This window comes from Schistocerca serialis, chromosome 1 (genome assembly GCF_023864345.2).
Source record: "Schistocerca serialis cubense isolate TAMUIC-IGC-003099 chromosome 1, iqSchSeri2.2, whole genome shotgun sequence".
In the NCBI taxonomy this organism is placed as follows: Eukaryota; Metazoa; Arthropoda; class Insecta; order Orthoptera; family Acrididae; genus Schistocerca; species Schistocerca serialis.
In genome coordinates this window covers 36,948,168-36,964,453 of record NC_064638.1, presented here as the reverse complement: position 1 = coordinate 36,964,453, position 16,286 = coordinate 36,948,168, and the positions used below count along the sequence as shown (strand labels likewise).

Genomic DNA, 16,286 nt, shown 5'->3' with positions numbered 1-16,286 from the left:
AACGTTTGTTATCGACGCATTGGCGCTTTCGGCCTCGCATCCTCACCAAACCAAGGGATGGGGCCGACGGATTCGGCCACTTGCAGTCGCAGTTGAGTCTGATAACTTGTGGAGGTTGCTCCAATTTTGTTATTGTTATCGGATATTATGAGGGACGAAGAGGATTGAGAAGTAGTCGCATGTGAAGCGTTTACTTTACTACAGGAAGGTGATCACCCGAAAAAGGATTGGGGGGGGGGGGGGAGGGGGAGGAGGAGTAGAAACAACACTGGTGAACGACCTTTCTTTTCAAAAGTAGGGAGCAGTGTGGTGTGACAGAATTGTCTGACCATAAAGCTGAATTGGAATATTGCCTGGTTCATATTTTTGTCCGAATGACAGTTACAGATTTCTAACTGTTGTTGAGTTGTGTAGGCCGTAAAATTTCCAAGGATGACACCTCTTTTAGGAGAGCTGTACTTGCAGCAGGAACATTGTCATTCTGTAAATGGAAAAGTATTTTCTATTGAGTTCGAGATGGCTTTTTACGTTTAATAACATGATTTTTGAACCCATTAATAATAAAGCGTGAGGTAAAATATAAGAAGTAAAATAAAACTTTTTCACTCACTTCCGTGTACACTTTTCTTCCTTCGAATTTATTCTGCAGGCAACTCGTACTGCTATGTCGATTTATAGACTCCGTCAGCACCAGTCCCAGATTTGCTTGTTTGTGTTCGTTGTTCACGGCCAAAAGTTTTCGATAAATGCAGCAGTTTTCTTTTTTCACTTCGTGCTCTTCACTTTCTAAGAGCGCATTCATTTCCCTCCAAGCACTGATCTTTCCAATTTGTTCGTGTGACCCCCGTAAACATTCCCGTTCACGATGAAATGCTGTTTTCGTATTCCACTCGATACTCAAGTATTTTTAAACACAGTAAATACACACCAGTTCAACAGGCACAGCAAATCGCTACTGAACGGACGAACGTTAGACCCGGCGTCCACACTAGGAAAGCAGTCCCTAGGCGAACCCACGGCCAACGGGCTTTGGTGTTAACGCTGGCATGCCCAATCGCAACCGAGGCCAACCGCTGCCTTGGGCTCAGATTTGCCGCCAATACACACTAAGCAAATGACGGCCAACGAAGCGCTCGCTTGACGTTCGTCGGCCTCTTGTGTACCCGCCTTACCGCTCTCTGAATTATGCGAAGTCATGCCGACTTAGGGAACTCCGGCCACGTGTGTTGTACATAAAGCGTGGCGCATCTCCAAGCCAACGTGTTAGTTATTTAATTCGTTTCAGTCGAGGCTCCCCACATCGTATGGACTACAGCGTGAACTTGATTTCACGGTCCTCCACGATAAGTAATTATTTGAAAGAATAAGAATAAGCAACTGAAGATGAGCTGCATGCCCGTAACCACTGTACTAAATGTAATTGTCAATATATGACTGGTTGCAGTCATTACTACGTCACGTAATTCGTGGAAGATCACACATTAACGCAGATATTTATGTGTACCACGTTGTTAAAGATACGTGTTAAAGGAACGATACTAATGTCGTTATTGGGGATATTTCTACCGTGGCATATTTGTGAGCGTCTGTTTCTCGACCTTAAATTCTGTTCTTAAGTTGTGACAAATGTCATCGAAGTTTCTCGTGTCCGTAATAGTTGGCGAGCAGCTTGCTGTTGGTCGAACTTCTAATCGCTGGGCAGTGTAGTTATGAGTTTGTAGTAGTCCGATGTAGTCTCATTTCTTAACACTTCTACCGTTTTGTGTCTGGCCATTGCTAACATTCCAGATCTCTCAGTGACACTACAATGCGTGTACCACTGTAGTGGCCACTGCAGTACGTAGCGAGAGTCGTGTTGCGCTGTCCGACTTGTCTGTGTCAAAACTTTAAACGAGGTAGTTAAAGGAACGTCACGTGAGCTACCTATGCGTACGCGGTTGTTTCTTAGTATATCAAAAGCCATTCAACAGCAAAGATCGCATTAAACATTTTTTTTTTATTTAAGACAACCGGTTTCAACAGACCATGGTGTCATCTTCAGGTCTTCAAATCATTTGTTGTTAAACATATTCATTTTACGCTAACCTCACACACAAGATGTCAAGTGGGTAGAAATAGCGCATTATAAAAGCTTTGTCATCGCTAAAACATTTAAGAACATAAAGCACAGGTGGCGATGACAAACATTTTATAATATTTTTTTTTCTTTTAATCCACTTGACATCTTCTAGGTGAGGTCAGCGTAAAACAAACATGTTTTACACCAAAGGTCTTAAGACTTGAAGGTGACAGTGTAGTTTGTTGAAATCAGTTTTTTTAAATAAAATTATTTTATACGACCTTGGCTGTAGAACGGTTTTTAACTGTTAAACAGACGCCCTTCATTTCTCTGAAAATGAGAAAGTTCAGTTTCTTAGAATACGTAGTGAAAAGAGGAAAACAGAAAACGGTGTCCCCAAAAGTGATGTGGAATTTGTAGCAACAAAAATCAGAACTTTATGAAGCTGTCAGTGAAGCCCTTTCACTGAACATTTAAGCATTCAATCCATGGGATTGTCACTTCTAATTTCGTACAGATGCTCAGCAAGCAGACGCAGGGGTGGACCAGCAGCACAGAGCGAATGTAGGAGAGAGAGTGCTGTAGCCACGTTATCTGTACTAGTAACCGGTGCCATTTGTATGCACAAAGCAGAATTTGCGTCATCTATTGAGAGGAATTTGAACAAAGCAGGTTGGTATGCAGAAGTGAATGCGCCCTCACTCGCTGACTGAACGCATCTACTGGATATCTCCAGTTATCGGACTCCTCCCTCGACACGCGCGCGACACTGGGTAGAGGCGGCTGCTTTCCAGTGGCATCGACCGTCTGCCGTGGGACGCAGCCCGAGTGAGAGCCATCGGCCCCTCTATTAGCAAGAGACGCGAACACGTTGACACCCACCTGTCACTTGCCCCAAACGTAAAATAGTCTCACCACGACGTTTACTTTTGTATGTGTGTGTGTGTGTGTTGTGTTATGTCCCGAAACGTAAGCGCAAATCGACTGTAACTTTTTCAGTTTAACTTGCTCAAGGGGTTGAATGTCTTAAATCCTGAGGGGCACCTCAGTCGCGCTGAATAGGCAAACTTCCTGTGCCAAGTACAGGGTGGCGCACGAAATGTGTTACCATTTTTGTTTTTGAATATAAACTTTATTGTCAATACAATCTGAAAGGAACATATACTACAATGAAGAGCCGTCCATGGTGATTTGTTCTAACTCAGCACATGCTCAACATGTCCACCATTTCTTCCTTCAAACGAACACTGAAGTTACTGATTACCCTACGGCACATGTCTTCCGTAATTTCACTGCAAGCTTGAAGAATAAGTCTTCTGAGCTCCATTAAATCACGTGGACGTTTCGGGAAAATTTTTTCCTTTAGCGACCCCCAAAGAAAAAAGTCATATGGATTGAGGTCTGGACTATTGGGGGGCCAATTTTGTCCGTCATTGAAGCGACCTGGAAACCTGAGTGAAATGATCCGCATGTCGAAATGTTCGTGTAAACACTCCAACACAGTGTTTACAGTATGTGGGCTTGCTCCATCTTGCATGAACCACTGCGTGTTGAAGGGCAAGGCAGTAGCAAGAAGCTGTGGAATGAAGCTATTGCGAAGCATGCTCAAATAACGCTCGCTGTTCACAGTTTCTTCAAAGGAAAAGGGTCTAATAAGTCCGTGACTGAAAATTGCTGCCCACGCTGTAATCCTCGGAGCACAATGTTGTCGTTCATGAAGCACTTGTGCGTTTTCAGTGGCCCAAAAGCGTACATTTTGTTTGTTAACCACACCGTCTAAATGAAAATGCGCCTCGTCTGAAAACCAAACGTTGTTGAAAGTTTCTTCCCTATCCTCCGCCCACTGAGCAAACAGTAGTCTCTGCTGCTTGTGTTCTTCAGTGAGCTTCTGTGCACAGGTCATCTTGTATGGGTACATATGGAGGTCACTTTCAAGAATGCGGTGAACGGAACGTCTGGATATTCCCAGTTGCACTGCTGTCTTTCTACACAATTTCCCGGGACTTCTCTGTACAGCAACTCGTACCGCTTCAATATTCTCCGGCGAACAAACAGGCTCATGCCGAGGTCGCTTCGCTTCCAGTACTGTTCCTTCCTGTACAAATTTATCGTACAACCTGTGGATGGTCTTCTTGCAAGGGACCCATCGTGTGTTAAACTGCTGTCGAAAACGCCTCTGAGTCACAACAAGGCTTTTCGTTTCACGAAAAAGTAACACAATTGTCGATCGTTGCCGTGTCGTCAGTCTTCCATTGTCAGGCATTGCTGCTTACAAGTCTCCTAGCGGTAGTATCGTGAATTGCACGTCATTTCGCGTAACTCATTTGTTTTTCCAAGCTCTGCTGGTACTACTGTAGAGATCCCAGTGGGATATCTAATGTGCGTCGTAAATTGTGAGAGAAACAATCGGTAACACATTTCGTGCGCTACCCTGTACTTGCGTTGTGTTCTAAATGTGACTCTTATATGTGGGTGGCTCTAATAAGTGCGTTAACAGTATTTTTTTAATTCGTATCAAAGGCATCAGTTACAAGGGAATTAATAGAAATTAGCATACAGTATAGTGTTGCGTTTAAAGTCTCGATAGTGGAGGAAACATGGCGTCGGAACATAGCCTATTCTATGAAATAGCACTACAGGCGCCGTAAAGCTTTAATGCCATTATGCGCCGGGCAGACCGCTATAAACAGTGTCACATATAGTCACTCTGAGACATGTTTCGGATTTAATCCTGGATAATCATGCATGCATTCACGTCTGGTGATCACGGATAGATCGGCAGTAGGAGATCATCTGCTGGGAGCAGGGAACCATCGAATTCGTTTCTCTGATATTAGGATTTCATTAGCATCCCTTCATTACTGTGCTAGGACGTACAAAGATGCAGTAGTAATTCAAAACAGCTTCAGCAGAAAAGCGTAACTGAATTAGAAAAGTGTGCATGTTAATCCTAAATAAAGCAAACAGCGGCAACTCTTCCCCACTACGAGGTTCGTAACACACATCGGCGCACGCCACGCTCTCTCGAAGTGACGAATCGACCGTTGCCTGAAACGTGCGAACAGTTCGGCTTTCTGAGCTTTTTTGACTCTGTAACTTCTTTCTGAGTCGTTAGTGTCTCATCTAGTCTACAGTATTGGAAGACGGAACATTATGCAGGGAGATATGCCTTGAACCACTGCGTAATGCCCACAAAACAAAAATCACCAGTAACCCGGTACAATGACGCAGAGCCTTGTGGTCAGAGATTTCACCTCTCCTCGCCTTGCCTGCCAGATATTCGTGATGATACATTCCAGTCAAGCACCCGCAAGCGACTGTGTGCTCGCATGCTATGGACACATACTATTTCACACGACCAAGCTGTTAATTGAAAGGTAGCGTGCTCCACAAATATATAGATCAAGTAGCTCAGAGTTGCCTCATCGGCATCATTTGGAAACTGGGCACCAAGCACTTAACGCAGAGTCGGCTTGTACATTCGTGCTTGGGTACCCAGCAGCACCCATTAGTGCCGCGGCGGTAGACACTGTTGCGGGATAGGATAAGACTGGACTGAAGTAGCAATATTTACTGCTGCTTGCACCAAGCACATTAGTCATCTTTCCGACATTACTTCGAATGGCTGCAGGCAACGGTTAGTGTGCAGAGTACGACAGAACGTGTGTTAATTCGTTCTTTTCCTTCGTAACACAGTATGGAAAACCTCTAGTTCATAAAAGGGTAGTTACTCCACAAATTGCAAGTTTGCCACCTTTAGAAGTAGATGTACTCTTGGAGACGCTGTGAACTTTCACCTTACCTTGTACTGCTTCTGTTTCTTCTGTTACTGCCTACATTTCCAGGTCTGTGCTTTACCAAATGCCTTACATAATTATAAAACTTGACGAACCCTCTACATACATCAGTGTTTTTATCGCAGGCAAGGTCCATACGTTTTCTTCCGTTGTCATTCACTCGCTTATTTCCTAAGTAAACGAGCGCGACTTTCTAAATTTTCCACAGTGAAGTTTCCCCTTAAACTGTTGTCTTGTCTGAGATCACCGTCATATTTACGAGCGACCAATCGCTGGCAAAACCACCAGCAACGAAGAGCTGCGATGTACAGATAAGTGCAGAGAAAATCCACAGAGATGAGAGCGGACCAGCCTGGCGGGGAGCAGAAATGTCTCGTTTTCGTCGTTAGTGTTGGCTCAAGCACTGGCGGCAGACGTGTAGCGGGGCTGCCGCGACTACGGGAGCGTGCGCCGCAGTCGCACAGAGCACGGCCCTGTCCCTCTGCTGCGCACCATCCCAGTTTGACGAAGGCTAGGGCGTAGCCGTGTACTGCTTTAGTAACAAAACACGCACTCACCTCAAGTTCTCCCCAAACTGTATAGAAGTTACAAGCATTGGGCGACCTCTCTCCTGTTGATCGTATAGGCGCTCTGTTGCGCTTCCCTTACAGGTGAGGAGTTGGACCTTTCTTGCAGGGCAATGCTGGCAGAGCAGGCTGTGGCTGTGGCTGTGGCTGTGGCTGTCGGTAAACGGCACGGCGCGCTGGCCCGCAACACTACAGAGCGGGGCCACACCTGGATCGAAGCGGCGCGCCGCACTGGCGGCCGTTGTTGGCCTGCTGGGCCGACATCGACCAACCTGCGTGTCGCCTTTAGGCGGTTCCCCTCACTCGACTAGACCAGTGCGGACTGGTTTCCGCGTCAGGCGCACCCTGCACGGAAAATATGAATACCTTCGAAGCAAAATTTGTACGATTAACAAATGATGCAGAAGAATTTCCGGTCCTTATTGGCGCATCATTGGGAGATCCGGCCACGAACTCAAACAGAAAACTGTCCAGCAATTTACTTATCTCCACTATCCTCCATAAAAAGAAAAAAAAAAAAACAGATCCTACATCACCAGTGACGGAAGTTAACGGCGTATACATTCATAACGGCGTCGAAATGGCTGCGCTAGTATAGTGCGATCGTTATCACTGGGCGGGACACCCAGTAAGTCCCGTGAAGCTTACACCGACTGGGAAGGGTGGAAGCTGCGTAAGGGGGTTTCCCGCCAGCTGGGTAAACAAGATGTGACTCACCGACTCTGCTTTCCTAGAAGCGAAGTGTCAGAAAAATGGATGCTTTACGATAGCCACTCTGCACCAGTGGGTGCTGACACAGTGCAAAGCCGTGTCTGAACAGAAACAATGTATCTTCGAAACTGGTAGCGTAAAAATAAAAGGAAAACCTAAATAACGGCGACTGGTATTGCTGTATTGGATATTGACGAGAGGATGGAGTTACATTTATAGAAACATGAGGAGTTGACACGTGTGAAGTTCACTGTGGTGCCGATCATACTTATGAAAACGGGGCGGCTTACCGTCTTTCACATAGATTTCTGTCTATACAGATATCCTACCTTCTGATTTTCTCTTTATAACAAACTGTTTCCCGCGACTGCAGTCACACAGGCGTTCGACAGATATTTTGCACACATCTGCTTCTCCCCCTCTACCTTTTCCACCTGTCCGTACGCTGCTATACCTTCCACGTGCGTCTCCCTCTCCTCCTCCTCTCCGCCCATCCCTTCCTCGCCCCTCTCTGCCCATCCCTTCCTCGCCCCTCCTTTTCCACCTCTCTCTGCGCATCTCCTAGCCCCTTCTTTGCCCATCCCCCCTCCTCTCTCCCTGTTACCCCCCCCCCCCCCATACCTTTTCTGTCCATCTCATCCTCTCGCCTGTCTGTTCACCTGTGTCCATTCCAACACGTAACCCCTGCAAGACATACGTATATTACGTGCACAAGTCGCCTGTCGTGCAGGGCAGCCTGTCGTTTTTGATTGTATCTGCGCTCCTAATAGAGCTAGGATGTTCTAACCCCCACAGCGATGACTCTCATGTACAGTACCAAGCAGTATGCAAATTTGGTTAAAATCGAACCAGTGGTTTACGACGAGACGCTGTACGTACATATGTACCTACGTATTGTCTTGTCTTGTGACAGCCAGAGCGACAGCACCAACAGCAGCGAGTAGTGTTTGTATAAAGCGTTTATTTTGCATTTTGTTTACGACCTTCCACTAAGGAAGGGGTTCTATTTGTGTTTATCTGCTCTGCATAGTAACTAACAGTTCTTGATAAAACTTTACGTAGTTTTCGTGTTAGATTTCTTAGTGTTTTCTTGATCGTTTAGAACAGAAAGCGCCCTAAAACCGTCTTTTGTTTGTTTCGCGGCCGTTAGCCACTAGTCACTTGAATCGGCAGTTGTCTTGTGACAGCCAGAGCGACAGCACCAACAGCAGCGAGTAGTGTTTGTATAAAGCGTTTATTTTGCATTTTGTTTACGACCTTCCACTAAGGAAGGGGTTCTATTTGTGTTTATCTGCTCTGCATAGTAACTAACAGTTCTTGATAAAACTTTACGTAGTTTTCGTGTTAGATTTCTTAGTGTTTTCTTGATCGTTTAGAACAGAAAGCGCCCTAAAACCGTCTTTTGTTTGTTTCGCGGCCGTTAGCCACTAGTCACTTGAATCGGCAGTTGTCTTGTGACAGCCAGAGCGACAGCACCAGCAGCAGCGAGTACTGTTTGTATAAAGCGTTTTTGTACTTATTTGCTGCGCTTAGCTTTTAAATAGTTTTTCTGGGAAAACCTAGCGTAGTTTTCGCGTCTCGTATTTCAGTGAGTGTTTCTTGATTATCAGAGTAGCTCATCAGAAGATTATCTTGGGAATTTGTCACCGTATAGAGTAGGGTAAACATAGTCATGTGCAGGGGCTGTGGTTGTTGTGAGCGGACGCAAGGAGAATTGGCCACTCTTCGGGGGCAGGTGGAGGCTTTGTCTGTTAGGCTCATCGAGCTCGAGGCGCAGGCGTCGGCTCGTAGTGGCGTTGGGGCAACTGTGGTGAGACCTATGCCTACTTCGGTGGCCTTGGAAATTCATGGAACCCCTGATGTCGCTGCGTCTTCCGGCAGTGAGCATCTTACCGGTCAGCCATCATTCCAGGGTGAATGGCGGACAGTGGTGGGCTCGCGCGTGCCTGGCCGAAAGGCGAAGGTGGGATCTGGCCGCGTGGCAGCTGCCTTACCCCTTTCCAACAGGTACGGGGTGCTTCCTAGTGGTGATGACATCGTTTCCGAGCCACCACAGGGTGCCTCGCCTGTTGGGCCAGTGGCCGATTCTCCGGCAAGGTCCCGACAGTCACAGAGGGCGGGCCTATTAGTTATAGGGAGCTCCAACGTTAGGCGGGTTATGGAGCCCCTCAGGAAAATAGCGGGTAGGTCGGGGAAGAATGCCAGTGTGCACTCGGTGTGCTTGCCGGGGGGTCTCGTCCGTAATGTGGAGGAGGCCCTTCCGGCAGCTATTGAACGCACTGGGTGTGACCGGCTGCAGATAGTAGCACATGTCGGAACGAATGACGCCTGCCGCTTGGGTTCTGAGGCCATCCTTGGTTCCTTCCGGCGGCTGGCTGATTTGGTGAAGACAACCAGCATCGCACGCGGAGTGCAAGCTGAGCTTAATATCTGCAGCATAGTGCCCAGAGTCGATCGCGGTCCTCTGGTTTGGAGCCGTGTGGAGGGTCTAAACCAGAGGCTCAGACGACTCTGCGACTATAATGGTTGCAAATTCATCGACCTCCGTTATTGGGTGGAGAACTGTAGGGCCCCCCTAGACAGGTCAGGCGTGCACTACACACCGGAAGCAGCTACTAGGGTAGCAGAGTACGTGTGGCGTGCACACGGGGGTTTTTTAGGTTAGAGGGACCCCCCCTTGGGCGAAACGATAAAATACCTGACGGCTTACCAGAGAGGACATTATCATCGTTGATAAAGAATGTCCGTCCTCAGAGACCAAAAACAGGAAAAGTTAACGTAATATTGGTAAACTGCAGGAGTATCCAGGGCAAGGTTCCTGAATTAGTATCTCTTATTGAAGGAAATAGTGCGCATATAGTATTAGGAACGGAAAGTTGGTTAAAACCGGAAGTGAACAGTAACGAAATCCTAGACACAGAATGGAATATATACCGCAAGGATAGGATAAACGCCAATGGTGGAGGAGTATTTATAGCAGTAAAGAATTCAATAATATCCAGTGAAGTTATTAGCGAATGCGAATGTGAAATAATCTGGGTTAAGTTAAGTATCAAAGGTGGGTCAGATATGATAGTCGGATGCTTCTATAGACCACCTGCATCAGCAACCGTAGTAGTTGAGCGCCTCAGAGAGAACCTGCAGAACGTCGTGAAGAAGTTTCGTGATCATACTATTGTAATAGGGGGAGACTTCAATCTACCAGGTATAGAATGGGATAGTCACACAATCAGAACTGGAGCCAGGGACAGAGACTCTTGTGACATTATCCTGACTGCCTTGTCCGAGAATTACTTCGAGCAGATAGTTAGAGAACCAACTCGTGAAGCTAACGTTTTAGACCTCATAGCAACAAATAGACCGGAACTTTTCGACTCCGTGAATGTAGAAGAGGGTATCAGTGATCATAAGTCAGTGGTTGCATCAATGACTACAAGTGTAATAAGAAATGCCAAGAAAGGAAGGAAAATATATTTGCTTAACAAGAGTGATAGGGCACAAATCGCAGAATATCTGAGTGACCACCATCAAACGTTCATTTCTGAGGAAGAGGATGTGGAACAAAAATGGAAAAAATTCAGAAACATCGTCCAGTACGCCTTAGATAAGTTCGTACCGACTAAGGTCCAAAGCGAGGGGAAAGATCCACCGTGGTATAACAATCATGTACGAAAGGTACTACGGAAACAAAGAAAGCTTCATCATAGGTTTAAGAGTAGTCGAATCATAGCTGATAAGGAAAAGCTGAACGAAGCGAAAAAGAGCGTAAAGAGAGCAATGAGAGAAGCATTCAACGAATTCGAACATAAAACATTGGCAAACAATCTAAACAATAACCCTAAAAAGTTTTGGTCATATGTAAAATCGGTAAGCGGATCTAAATCCCCTATTCAGTCACTCGTTGACCACGATGGAACCGAAACAGAGGACGACCAAAGAAAGGCAGAAATACTGAATTCAGTGTTCCGAAACTGTTTCACTGCGGAAAATCGTAACACGGTCCCTGACTTCAGCCGTCGCACGGACGCCAAAATGGAAAATATTGAAATAAACGATATCGGAATTGAAAAACAACTGCTATCACTTAGTAGCGGAAAAGCATCCGGACCAGACGAGATACCCTTAAGATTCTACAGTGATTATGCTAAAGAACTTGCCCCCTTTCTATCAGCAATTTATCGTAGATCGCTGGAAGAACGTAAAGTACCTAGCGACTGGAAGAAAGCGCAGGTCGTTCCCATTTTCAAGAAGGGTCATAAATCAGATGCGAATAATTATAGGCCTATTTCGCTTACGTCAATCTGTTGTAGAATAATGGAACATGTTTTGTGTTCTCGTATTATGACGTTCTTAGATAATACAAATCTCCTTCATCATAACCAACATGGATTCCGCAAACAGAGATCATGTGAAACTCAGCTCGCCCTATTTGCCCAAGAAATTCACAGTGCCGTAGACACTGGCGAGCAGATTGATGCCGTATTCCTGGACTTCAGGAAGGCATTTGATACGGTTCCGCACTTACGTTTAGTGAAAAAAATACGAGCTTACGGAATATCGGACCAGGTTTGTGATTGGATTCAGGATTTCCTAGAAGAAAGAACACAACATGTCATTCTTAACGGTTCAAAATCTGCAGATGTAGAGGTAATTTCGGGAGTACCGCAGGGAAGCGTGATAGGACCTTTATTGTTTACAATATACATAAATGACTTAGTTGACAACATCGGTAGCTCCGTGAGGCTATTTGCAGATGACACGGTTGTCTACAAGAAAGTAGCAACATCAGAAGACTCGTACGTACTCCAGGAGGACCTGCAGAGGATTAATGCATGGTGCGACAGCTGGCAGCTTTCCCTAAACGTAGATAAATGTAATATAATGCGCATACATAGGGGCAGAAATCCATTCCAGTACGATTATGCCATAGGTGGTAAATCATTGGAAGCGGTAACGACCGTAAAATACTTAGGAGTTACTATCCGGAGCGATCTGAAGTGGAATGATCACATAAAACAAATAGTGGGAAAAGCAGGCGCCAGGTTGAGATTCATAGGAAGAATTCTAAGAAAATGTGACTCATCGACGAAAGAAGTAGCTTACAAAACGCTTGTTCGTCCGATTCTTGAGTATTGCTCATCAGTATGGGACCCTTACCAGGTTGGATTAATAGAAGAGATAGACATGATCCAGCGAAAAGCAGCGCGATTCGTCATGGGGACATTTAGTCAGCGCGAGAGCGTTACGGAGATGCTGAACAAGCTCCAGTGGCGGACACTTCAAGAAAGGCGTTACGCAATACGGAGAGGTTTATTATCGAAATTACGAGAGAGCACATTCCGGGAAGAGATGGGCAACATATTACTACCGCCCACATATATCTCGCGTAATGATCACAACGAAAAGATCCGAGAAATTAGAGCAAATACGGAGACTTACAAGCAGTCGTTCTTTCCACGCACAATTCGCGAATGGAACAGGGAAGGGGGGATCAGATAGTGGTACAATAAGTACCCTCCGCCACACACCGTAAGGTGGCTCGCGGAGTATAGATGTAGATGTAGATGTATGTACCATATGTACATACATACGCATATGGCAGCCGTACTGGTTAATGGTAACGAAGTAGTGGTGGTTTAGGTGCTGATTGATGCGTCGGGAGATGATGGATTAGAGACCTTGCTGAATACTGAGGTGAGGCAGATGGGCAGTAGGAGGAGATATCAGTAGGAGGTTTGAGCAGTTTGAGCAAAAGTAGGACTTTGGAGGTTTTCCACAGCTTAGGATAGTAACCTGCGGAGAGGATAGTGATGTAAAATGTTGCAAGGGTGATTAGAAAGGAGACAGGGCATTCTCTAAGGTGTTGACAGCTAATGCGTATGTAACAAGGGGATGTGTCGCATTTTCTATCAAGTACTTATATATTTTATTATTTATATTTATTTATTGCCAAATTATAGACCTGTTACCTGATGTTTAAAACAGGTCGCACATCTTAAAATTTTCGTTTTTAATCTTTTTGAAGTTTTCTTTTCTTTTGTTTTATCTACAACATTTACAAAGAATAATACTTTTCAAAATAACAATAATTTAAGGTTTAACTATAAATTTTGTTGTTTTTTAAGAATATAAAAAGATGATAGGATAGAGGAGAGATTTGTTAGTACCATCACCGAACGGTATTGCTTATCCTGTTTATTACTAATCCTGTGTATTAACTTTAAGTGCCCATCCGTGTACAGCATTTGGTGATTTCTTGTCTAGATCGCCAGCGCCTTACGTTTATTTACTGTCACATCTCGGCTTCCTCCTCGTGATCCTCCTCATTGTCACTGTGGGTATCGTTGTCCATCCTCTGGAGATTTCTGTTACGCTGCACATAGGCATGTCTGTTATGTCGTTTCCGCATGTACTCTTCATGTGTTGTTTTTGAAATACTCTGTGCCAACAGGTTTAATTGTGCCCATTGTTCTTCGTCTCTTATTTGTGCGTGTACCTACGTCTGTATCTGTGTAGCCTAAGTGTAGTGTGTGTCTATTGTTCGCGTATTGCCCGCAGAAAAAGACAGTGTGTTCTGGGGAACCTTGTTCCCCGCATGTGCATGGAGGTGTCTGCCTCAAACTCGTGTGGGATAAAGTCCGTGCCGGTTTTAAGAAATGTACCATACCGCGGCTGGGATCGATCTGTTTTCATTCTCAACCGCTCCCTTCTGTCAGGAAGGAAATCGTGCAGTCTACCTCCCTTATCACTTACATCCCACTCATCTTGCCATGTATCCAAACGCCAACTTTAGGTGAAGTATCGCCTCTACCGGCACACCAGTTATTGTGTGTACCTTATCCAGTCTCCATATCTTTAACCAGTAACTTGGAGCTCTGTATTTGATCATGATATCCGTGGGGCATATTCCGAGCACCACACACAGTGCATCCGCTGAGATGGTGCCGAAGCCTCCAGATAGCCTAATTAGGACACTTCTCTGCCGTCGTCTGACCGATGCTTTGTTGTTGACCACGTTCAGTCTATGTGCCCACGTGCTAGCTGCGAAGCGGGGTACTAATTCGAAGAGCGCACAGTGGTATGTCCGTAAGACTGGTAGAGGTAATCTGTACTGTTCTGAATGTAGCCTCACCAGTTTGTGTACTATTTTTTGTGCTTTGTCTGTTGTTAGCCTTATGTATTCGTGGAAATCCAATTTTTCATCTATGTGTGCCCCAAGATAGCGCGTAAGATATGCTCGTTTGATCTTTGTGTCCCCAATTTCACTTATATATCATGTATGTATGTATGTATTTATTAAACCGGGGACCTGGAAACGACGGACAGGCTTCGTCCCGACGTAGCCCTCATTGGTTGGCAGGAGGCCACACACCCCACCACCCACCATCCCACACCGAACCTAGGGTTATTGTGCGGTTCAGCCCCCAGTGGACACCCCCCACCCCCGGCGGGAACGTCTCATACCAGACGAGTGTAACCACAAATGTTTGGGTGGTAGAATAATTATGGTGTATGCATACGTGGAAACGGTGTTTGATTTGTGCAGCAATCGCCGACAAAGTGTAACTGAGGCGGAATAAGGGGAACCATCCCGCATTCGCCGAGGCAGATGGAAAATTGCCTGAAAAACCATCCACAGGCTGGCTGGCATACCGGTATGCCGGACACTAATCTGCCGGGCGGATTCATGCCGGGGACCGGCACTAGAGATGGGTAGTTCGCGAACGAACGGGTGCAAAGGAACGGTTCACCAAGATGATCAAAAGGACCGAGGAACGAATTCCAAGGCACGATCCGTTCATAGTTCACTTCGGTCGCGGCGGTCACTTCGGCATTTCTCGTTCCAGCCTCGGTCGCGTGCTCGTCTCAGTCTCGGTCTCCCTCGGCCGCACTCGTCGTTCTTCGCATGACCACCTGTCTCAGTTCCACTGCCGACTGCTCCTACTTAGTTCAGTACCCAGTTGTTCGTTTCGTTCACTGCGCTCGCCCATTTTATATGTGTTCCAAACTGTTCTTGCACTTGGTTCTGGCTATTCAGCGTCCACGACCGGTAATCAAAAAGTATTTTATAGTTACGTAAATTACATAAAAATTACGTTGTATGTAATAGGTACGTTTTTTCAGGTAACAGAAGGGCATATCAGCTCACTTCATTATATCGATGAACAGCAGAAGAGATACTTATAACAAGGCAAGTTTTTTTTTTGTTATTCATATATTTTTTGGTTTCATCGACTTGATTTAGCAGCTAGCTTTCAATAATTTGCTTAATTTTTAATGTGAGAAAATTCATATAAAACGATTTTCATGTATCTTTCATATACAAAACATATTTTGGAAGGCTCTAGTTATTTTTAAGTTTGGTTGTTTCTAATTTGCATTACCTGCTAGTTTGGTTTCTTTGAAAAAAAAAAGTGGGTTGTGGGTCATTTTGGGTCAGTAGGAAAAGCGGTGCGTCTCCATTTGAAAACACATAGATTGCCACAAAATCGTATTTACTTATCATCTCAAAAACATTTGTTCAGACACTGGACTCGCATTCGGGAGGACGACAGTTCAATCCCGCGTCCGGCCATCCTGATTTAGGTTTTCCGTGATTTCCCTAAATCGCTCCAGGCAAATGCCGGGATGGTTCCTTTCAAAGGGCACGGCCGACTTCCTTCCCCGTCCCTCCCTAATCCGATGAGACCGATGACCTCGCTGTCTGGTCTCCTTCCCCAAAACAACCAACCAACCAACATTTGTTCAGAAGGAGCTGTCAAACCAAAAACTTTATTACTGCGAACTTAATTATTATTATTATTGCTGCATAAACTTTAATAATGCAACATAAGACCTAATTTTTACTAAGCGTGTGACGCAAGTATGAGAAAACCACATTTTATTTTATACTTCCATCAAGTCTCTACTTCGCCTACGAACTCAAGAGACAACGTGAAGTATATATAGGGTGTAAACGATTATTGTTTACAACGTTGCACAGCTATGTAGTGGAAATCAAAACGAAGAATTTTATAGAAGACATTTGTGGTCTATAAAGTTGGGAAAGAGCCACCAACAGGTTTACAAGACTACATGAACTATAGCCCATGCGCGTTGCGTGAGATTTTATGTTCTCTTCTCCAGCTCTCTACACATCGTCATCGATTGTTT

General features: G+C 45.3%; 1 protein-coding gene across 2 annotated transcripts in view; it reads left to right on the top strand.

Moving 5' to 3' along the window:
- The window catches only part of LOC126461319 (phosphofurin acidic cluster sorting protein 2), a 722,007-nt gene that overhangs the window by 459,267 nt on the left and 246,454 nt on the right, over positions 1-16,286 (top strand). The gene's annotated exons all lie outside the window — the stretch shown is intronic.